This window comes from Octopus sinensis, linkage group LG10 (assembly GCF_006345805.1).
Source record: "Octopus sinensis linkage group LG10, ASM634580v1, whole genome shotgun sequence".
NCBI classification, from domain to species: Eukaryota; Metazoa; Mollusca; class Cephalopoda; order Octopoda; family Octopodidae; genus Octopus; species Octopus sinensis.
In genome coordinates, this window is record NC_043006.1 from 41,523,989 (window position 1) to 41,533,988 (window position 10,000).

General features: G+C 36.1%; 1 protein-coding gene across 1 annotated transcript in view; it reads left to right on the plus strand.

The window, feature by feature from the left end:
* Positions 1–10,000, plus strand: part of LOC115216605 (neuronal acetylcholine receptor subunit alpha-7-like) — a 974,486-nt gene that overhangs the window by 192,975 nt on the left and 771,511 nt on the right. Inside the window, exon 2 of the mRNA XM_029786079.2 lies at positions 9,754–10,000. This exon is cut by the window's right edge and continues 330 nt beyond it. The gene's annotated coding sequence lies outside the window, so the exon portion shown is untranslated. The remainder of the gene's footprint in view (positions 1–9,753) is intronic.

The following is a 10,000-nucleotide window of genomic DNA, read 5'->3' on the forward strand; positions in this document are numbered from 1 at the left end:
TGGATACTGCACTTCAGTGGAAACGTGATACGAACCAATGAACATTTTGTTGATTGCTTTTGTCTGTGTAACCCATTTGCTAAAACACTGAAAAAGCAAAGAAACGTTATATTTACCTCTTATATCGTTCATAAGCAGAGTAGATCGCCTGACTATTTCAATTGAATTGGATACTGTATGTGAGCGCTGGATAATTGTATCAATGGACGTATATGTGAAAATGAAAGTTTCAATGTTTACGTTTCTCAAGAAAAGATGACGAATGAGACAGTTGATATATTACTGGATAACCAACGGAGTTGTCAATTATTGTATACTTGCTCTTGGTGCTACTTGTGTCCGTGCTCAAATCACTTACCTCTTAAATGGCTAAGTCTATCTAGTTCAAAGTAAATAGCACGTGTGATATAACACACCGTTAAAGGTTGTTAAATCATAAAGAAATTGATGATGATTAATTGACTTGCTATCCCGCGTTCAAATTCATTTTCTTCCTCCTCTTTAAACGCTTCATTGAGACCTAGTTTCTTATTTCATACATCGTTTTATTCCGGAACAAGGTTAATCAACAGTAAACATAAGAACAACACTGAAATCTGAGTAGAAAGTAATAAGGGGATATAACAAAGTCAGTTCAAGAAAGTTTATAAAAAATCATGTTAGTATGCCGTGAGGGAAAATATAATCTGACATCTCGGAAAATTACTATAAAGAAGTGAAATAAAATGATTTCTAGAAAGAGAAATCCAAACTGTGTCACAGTACGAACTCCACAGGAGATTGTCTCTTACTAATAACCAATTGCAGTGTAGAGCATCGCAAGATTCATTTTAGCTCTTCTCTGCTCTGTCCCACAAGAACTTATACATTAACCTTTACTAATGGTTAATGTATTACAGCAACAATAAACGCGAGGCCTTCTTAACATCTGAATTTCTATTAACTCTTCTTTCTGCTGAATCTTTTTTTTCTATTTCTGTATGAATTAAGGTTTTGCATATTATATTGAAATCAGAAATTTGTTTCCACTTGCGGCAAATAATTAATGTAGATTAGTGACTGGCGTCTTGATCGAGATACCCATGGAGTTAAATTTTGGACTTAAATTAAGCTCTGGTTAAAAAAACGAAAAAAATCTATACAATAAAAATGTTAAAAGTCTCAATAAAAACGAAAGATATGAAATTAGTGGAGTATGTTGTCAAAAGAATTTTGATTAGCTAATTAATATTAATAATAGCTATTAAAATGATCATTCTTTAATTAATAACTCAATTATTTTTCAAAATGTTATCAAACAAGCCATAATAAAGTTAAGAAATGTATTTGAGAACAGAATGTTTATTCAAGAAATATATATATATAGAAGTGAGTTGCTGGTGTCCCAAGGGAGAATAAGGAAATCAGTGTTTTCTATTGAAGAATGGATGAAGCTGAGATGAGGCGAACAAGGCAGAACACACAAACACACAATACGCCTATTTCTTTACTACCCACAAGGGGCTAAATACAGAGAGGACAAATAAGGACAGACAAACGGATTAAGTCGATTATATCGACCGCAGTGCGTAACTGGTACCTAATTTACGGACCCCGAAATGATGAAAAGCAAAGTCGACCTCGGCGGAATATGAACTCAGAACGTAACGGCAGACGAAATACGGCTACGCATTTCGCCCGGCGTGCTAACGTTTCTGCCAGCTCGCCGTCTTATCACGCATTAGTTATTGTTTTTATTTTTGAACTTTTATATTTATTCTCTATAAATATCTATAGCTTGTTTTTTTAAGTTTTAAATTCACATTTCACTCCTTTCCTCGTATGTGTATAATACAACTGCCTCACCTCACACAATTTGTACGAAATTATTTATCGTTATTTGAATTTTATTATACATCTCTGAGTCCTTGCGGCTAATAAATTAAAAAGATATTATCCGTAGTATTATTGTTATTGCTGTTATTGTTCTTATTAAGTTTGTTGTTATACATGTTGCTCAAAATATATGCATGAGAAAAAAAAAATATTAGACGTTTGTTTGACATGGTTAAGCGAGTTATTTGTTATTCTGTGATTTAACAGAAAACAAGGACACACAAACACACACACACACACATAATGTGCGCACATAATGAAGCGCACAAAGAAGTCGTATATATTTTTTCCCAACTTGAAAACAAAGCGAAAGACAGAAAGCAAATATAATTCGAAATTTTCGTTAACTTTGAAGATTTATTTCCCTGCAAAACAAGACAAGATGTCCGAACTAATAGGATTAAATAGGGTTAATACAATAAAAGAAAGTTGAAAAATAATTTACCTGACTGACTGCGCTTCCGCTATATTCTTTGATGATGTTCTTTTTTTAGTATTTTTTTTTTAAAGTAATCTATAATTTTCTCTTGGTGTTGAGGAATTTTAACTATTACATTCGTGTGGATGCATCTATACGTGCATATATATATATATATATATATATATATATTATATATATATATACACCCCTCTGCACACGTCCGTATACGTGTGTGTAGTGATGTGTGCGTTTGTCTGCACGCCTGCGTTTGTAATTTTCTGCGTATGGAAGAGATTAGACCAGCTTTTCTTAGAGAAATTTTATTTAATTAGACATTTGGTAAAGAAGAAACCTACTACTACTACTACAACTACTACTGCTGCCATTGCTGCTACTACTACTAATACTAATACTACTACTAGTGGTAATAGTAGTAATTGATATTTTTTTATGTAAGACAAGGGAATGAATCACTCGCTTCATTGGTGTCACAAACAATGGGATTGGCAAATAAAATAACTTGAAATAAGAAATTATAAGTTTCTTGCTGCAAATGACGCTGTAGCTGCTTTGCTACAGCAATGGTTGTTATTATTGTTTAATTACTATTATTTTCCTATTTTCGGTTTCCCGTATACTCTGTATGAGTAAATTTCTCTATTTCTCATAATTTCGGTCATGGCGACACTTTACAATACACACCGTAGATTTAGGCTTTTGTTATTGTTACGTCGCAGATTCGGATGATCTCTACTCAACTCTCTCAACTTTTCTTCTACACTTTTCTTTTCTCTTTATTTGGCACCATGGCCACTAACACAGAGTGGGACACTACAAGGAGAGACACAACACCACAGTGGGGACAATATACATAAAACACATGCGGATGAATATTATATAAAAATGGAAAAAATGAAATGGCTGCATGGGCCCCACTCCATTTCTTCTTCTACTCCTGTCGTCCAGACTTCTCCCTCTATATCTACGTATTGGGCTAGTCTACTTCATTGCCTGGGGGTGTCCACACAGCAGTTATTTAACCCAATGCCGATAATGATTGAGTAGATATATGACGTTGTCTTTATATGAAAGTCTATGGTGAGTTCTTGCCATGTTTAAAAAAAAATGTTAAATCATTATATAGACAGCAGCACATCGGACCGTCCGCAGTTCTCGGGTTGCTTCGGACAATTTTTGCTGTTTGCTACATACGAATAGGTTACTAGACTTTAGTTCAACCATACACCATTCCATAGAGGGAAAAAAACATTATGAGGTGTTTCCCAGCTAACCATTCATAGAAGAGCGTATCTAATTTTAGAGTATGTGGGAAAAACAAATCTACTTTACACGGTTCTTCTTTGTCGACCTTAGACTGGCGAAATGTAAAGCTTACCTCGGGGGCATATCATTTCAAAACACCAAGAACCGGAAAAGTTACTACAGGGTAGTTATCCAACGTTTTTATGATATTGATGATCAACCACGTTTTGTTTATTATAGTAGATTATTTTTATTCAATTCAATATAGTTTTCTGGGAGATTTGGTTGATATGTTTTGCACATTGCACAACGATGCTGAACTTCTTTGGTTAGTTCGAATCAATTATATATTTTATCTCGAATAAAGGTATGGATTAGCTGTGTTTGTGTGGACAGTAATTTTAGGATGCATGCGGAACGAAAATTATTACAGGAACACGGAGGAAGTAACAGAGAAAAAATATTAGATGTGTGGTTAAGAAACTGTCTTGCTGACAATGGAATCTGGGTTCAGTTCCACTGGGTGATACCTTGGACAAGTGTCTTCTACTATAGCATCGAGTTGACCACAGCCTTTAAGTAGATTTGGTCGACAGAAACTGATATGAACCCGTTATATACCTACATACATACGTATACACACACGCGTGCGCGCACACAAGTATACACATGCACACACATACATACACACATATACGTGTATGCCTTTGGGGTTGCAATATGTCCCCTCCCTCCGAAGACTACTTCATAAAAATAAATAAGTATTTGAGGCGATTTGTTGGACTAGATACTACAAGACAGTGTCACGGCGGCATGGCTCCTATCTAAGGACCACAAATGTCACAGCTAAATATTACTAAAATAATAGTATAAACGAATAAAAGAAACGAAACCAAATCTCAAACGAATGAGTAAATTCGAAGACCAAAATATAACGTTTTCATAACTATTAGAAATCTCTGAAAATGTGATGGTTAAGCAACCGTCTGGCAATGACCACAGCTACTTGAATAATTCATGTCAAAAGCTGAATCAACTACAGAACATTCAAAACATTAATTTATTAATTAAGCTCTCTAAGTAAGGTTTCAAAAGACCTATTTAAAATACGAACTTATACAGACACCCGCTAAGCTCACAGTGTCTTATGAACTAATGAAACAGAAAATGAAACGACAGACAATCCAATATAACATTAATTTAGATAATTGAGCAAATCATGAAACAGCACATCAAAAAGACAGCTCAACTACGCAGAAAATGTCTCATAGTACACGTGAACAAGGAAGAAGCCATTACCTGGTTGCAAGAGCTGCTAGAAATATCAGTTACGGTTCTCTTAAATTTTAATCTGCTGTTTGATAAGTATACTAAACAAAAGACTACATAGAGACCGTATCGAAATATGTAGAAGTTGGTCAATATGCGAAGCAAGGCAACGCTAGAACACTTTAGAACTTAAGCTCGCTTAATCTCTACTAACCAAATAACCAAGCAGCTTCAACATCCGTGGAGGCACAATGGCCCAGTGGTTAGGGCAGCGAACACGCGGTTTCGATTCCCAGACCGGGCATTGTGAGTGTTTATTTAGCAAAAATACTTAAGCTCCACGAGGCTCCGCTGGGAATGGGTGGTGAACGCCGCTGCACTCTTTCACCACAACTTTTTCTCACTCTTTCTTACTACTTCTACCACAAAGCAGAGGAACCATGGTGTAACCCACTATGGTGTGGTAAACTTTCAGACTCTAGATTACGAATCCTATGTACCCCAGGATGGTTCAGCTCTCCACCCGTTAAAAGCCGCCATTTACGGAATGAGAATAACAACGTAGCTTTCGCGCCCGTGCAACCGCCAGTCTATCACGTGTGGTGGGTAGATCTTCAAGTTGCCACACGCATTCTTAGTAGCTTAGAGTAGGCTCGAATTAGGGATTATTCTTTGTGTCTAATGGCGTGAGTCCTGATTGGAAGAAGAAGAAAAAGAAGACATCAACATCCTAGATAACTACAACGGCCGATAACCCGCCGTGAGACAATGAAGCAAAATATCAGACATCCTATAAAGTAACACATAAAATAATGAATCTTACGGCATTTTGTATTTTTGGCAATCATACAAATATGGCCTTGTAGGTCTCGACGATGAGTAAGTAATTGTTCAGTCAAATGGACTCACTTTCTATCCATTCAAAACTTCAGAGATCGCGTGGGTAAGTAGTTAGGCAAAAGGATTCACGATCGAAGACCCATTACAATCATTCGTAGTTTGGAGGTGCGTGGGACATTACCGTTAAACAATCTGCTTCACTCTGAATGAAGGCAGCAGGACTAACTACTTATTGATAGGACCAAATACCTTCAAACATTAAGAGTAATACCTGCTGCTGAGGATTCCTCATTATTTCACTTTAACTTTTACATCTCATCCATAAACTCACCCACTCATATCATTTTCAGCTTCTTTTTCGCACACACAATCACTCACATTCTCACCCTTCTCTCTCTCTCTCTCCTTCCCTCCCTCCCTCTCGCACAATCACCGACAGACATACATTCACATACATGCACTCCTTCATTTCTCATTTTCTTTTACCTCAAGTTTTCATCTATATATTCTTCTTTTTCTAATTGCTTTTTGTGACGCCTACTTCGGTCGAATTATAAGGTAGAATTATCTCCCTTATCAGCGGAAATTGTATCAGCCAGACGACAAAAAATATCAACCAGACGCATCAACCAGACGACAAACAAAAAGTACTAGAAACTAAAACACCAAAAAAATGCAAAGGCAAAAATAATTCCCCACAACTTGATTTAGTGTTTTCGGTAAACAAGTAAAATAAAATCTGCTAGTTATTATTCCTTGATTGGAATGAAATTATTTATGAACAAAAACTAGCTGAAATGGAATATATATGCTGGTGCTGATAATCTAAATCAGAGAAAAAAGATCTATGTAATATATAATGATAGGATGAATGGTGTTCTTGCAAAATATTTAATCGATGTCATTAAATGTAGGTCATCCATAAATTAAGGTACTGTGTGTACTTTTAAGTCTATGTATGTTATGTGTTTACACAACATATTTCCAAGTATATCCGCATTTTGTACGTACAACCTTCATTCTGAAGACTTAATTTAAATTTCTATGTTTTCTTGGCTCGAGTACATATCAGCTGTAGGCATTGACTGGTGCTTTTTTATGAATTGTTTTTTTTTTTATGTTGGCGTGGAGGCTTCACATCCTGCATAAATAACAAACGTCCAAGTGTATTTCGGATTCTGCTGCTATTAGGAAACCACAAATCTAGCATTTTCTTTCATTTTTTTTTGCAAGCTGTTAAAAGTTTTCTAAGGAAATTACGCTACAAAAAGAGAAAAAATTCAACATCCTAAACTATAAAACATGTAAGTTCATACACTGAATACAATATTAGTGAAAATGTTTCGAAGAGGCAGTAAGATGGGCGAAGTAGAATAGGCAGAGGAAGTATAATTTTTAAAAATATTATAAATACATGCATTGTTATAAACATTTAAATACACTCACTTATACATACCGTATAAATAAATGTGAACTATTACTAGCTCGCTCAGCTGATAAATGTATTCCAACAGACGCCATAAAACAGCTAACAACATTTTATTACTCAAAAAGTAATGCATTTAAATATAAGCCTTCTCTGTAACAAGCATACGTATAAGTTTACAGACACACACACATTCTTTGAAACGTTTATCGATTTCAATTATTTTAGTTGCGGCCATTTTAGGGACAACGGTGCTGAAGGCTTTTGGTCGATTTTATTGACCATTGCGCTTTAGATTTTACTTAAAGTACCACATAACAAACATGAAATAAAGCAGATTCATTCAACCGGAAATTGAGGTAATTGATAAATATGGTGATACCACAAAGCATTTTGTGCATCCACAACCAATGCACATAAGAAACACATTATATACATATATAGGCGCAGGCATGGCTGTGTGTTAAGAAGCTTTCTTCCCAAGCACATGGTTCCGGTTTCAGTCCCACTGCGTGGCACGTCGGGCAAATGTCTTCAACTATAGCCTCGGGGCAACCAAAAGCCTTGCGAGTGGATTTGGTAGACGGAAACTGAAGGACGCACGTCGTGTATATCTATTTGTATGTCTGTGGTATTTCTATATAAGTGTAAAGCTTATGGCGACCGCCGTGCAATGACTAAAGAAAATAGTCTAATAACGGGGCATATAAGCCCTCGTCAGGAAAAGCAACACTTTCCTATTCGCTTAGGACTCGAACCACACCTCTTTGTTAACGTGACTAAGTGTGTTGCCTTTACACCAGGGAATATGGGATGTTCGTTCGAGTCCCACACAAATAAGAAAGCTATTTTCCGTCGCAGGCTTATATGCCTCGTTATTAGACTATTTTCCTTAGTGACTGGACGGTGATCGCCATAAGCTTTTGGCCTATTTAAAAATACCATTATTATTATTTACAGGATTGTAAAATAGGGCACGGTATAACAACACCATTCCCACCGAAATTTTTATATATATATAGTTGAAATTTACAGAAAAACAGAAGACGGGTATACGAACGTCAGAAAGTCTTGTACGTTTCGAGCTTACGTTTCAACAGAAAGGAATAAGATAAATTAAGCAGAGAGAGAACTTATTCTTTGTAAGCCTAGTACTTATTCTATCGGTCTCTTTTGCCGAACCGCTAAGTTACGGGGACGCAAACACACCACCATCGGTTGTCAAGCGATGTTGGCGGGGACAAACACAGACACACAAACACATATATATGTATATATATACACATATATACGACAGGCTTCTTTCAGTTTCCATCTACCAAATCCACTCACAAGGCTTTGGTAGGCCCGAGGCTATAGTTGAAGGCACTTGCCAAAGGTGCCACGCAGTGGGATTGAACCCAGAACCATGTGGTTGGTAAGCAAACTACTTACCACACAGCCATGAAAACAAAAGTACTGACGTTTCTGGCGGCGCAACCATCATCGGACACATCAATGATGAGTTAGCTGGCCGAAACTATAAAGTCACTATCTGTAGTTTTGTTGTTAAAGAATAACACACCCACACACATGCAAACACGCACGTTCCATTACACACTCATATGCACTGTTGCTCAGTGACTATCTTAATTGAAGTTGATCTTCGTTTCATATTTATGAAAAAAAAAATCTTATCGTCCGTCTATTTGTTTTTCTATGTATCTGTGTGGTATTGAATGAGTATTTATGTCTGGACGTATTGTCTGCGATTGATGTATAATAATTTAATGTACTCGTAAGTGCTAACTTTTTGAGGCTTTGTGCGGAACATAACGGACTTGAGATATTTTATCTAAAATTGTTGTGACAGCTATCATATTCTAAATTTATCCTAACACAGATTTTGTAGAGACACACAAGTCTGTTGCTGCCTAGGTTTGCGCCGTCTCTAATCGATAAAGGTGTAATATTTACATAGCTGATAAATAGTTTGACAACCAAATACAGCGCATGGTATTCAGATATCTGCATCACGATTTGTTAAGAAAATTATTGACGACGTTTAGAATTCTGGTCAGACCAATGTCGAGCAAGTAATAAATACCAGTTATATCAGTCGGTAGTGAATTACTAGAGTTGATAGTGTTGTAATAATGCTTAACGGTATTTGTTGCGAACTTCTGTGTTCTGAGTTCAAATCGCACCACATCAGTTTAAAACCCTAACACTTTCGTCAGAATTTTCGACCGATTTGAAAACACCAATGGTAAGATAAGAATCACAGCATCGAAGACGCAAACGAGCCGTTCAAAAGCAAGCAAAGACTATTAATTTCGTTTAAACGCTTATTATTTGACATCAAAATTTTTGTCGAACGGACTTGCTAATATCGGCACAGGGTTTGCAATCGACTAAATATAGCATAGTATTGCAGTGGTACTATTTTGTGTATTACGAAAATGTGCATGTTAAAGTCGAAATCGGTGAAGACGGATATAATAATATCAAATTATTTTAAGGCGTTTTACCCGCCATCTCTCAAATTTTCTATCTAGCGGTGTTACTAACGTTACAAATAATAGAAACGATTATAACTACGAAGACATAATAATCGAATATTAACTGGATGAGGGATGTCTTTAATATAATCTGTTTTTTTTTTCTGTTGTAATTGCAGATTCCAAATCGACAGTGGTAAAAGACTGCACACCAAAATGAATAAGCGACAACATCTTGGCCATGATGGCGAAGGCTTTCGGCGGGCTAATATTTGATCACTGTTATTATCACTCGATACTAAACAACCAAAGCATAGAGAAGACGAAATTTATATTCGAATCAAGCGTCCAGTGATTGATTATTAATCTGGTGTTTTTTGATCCTGACAAATTAGAAATCGATACACAGTATCCAAATAAAAGAGA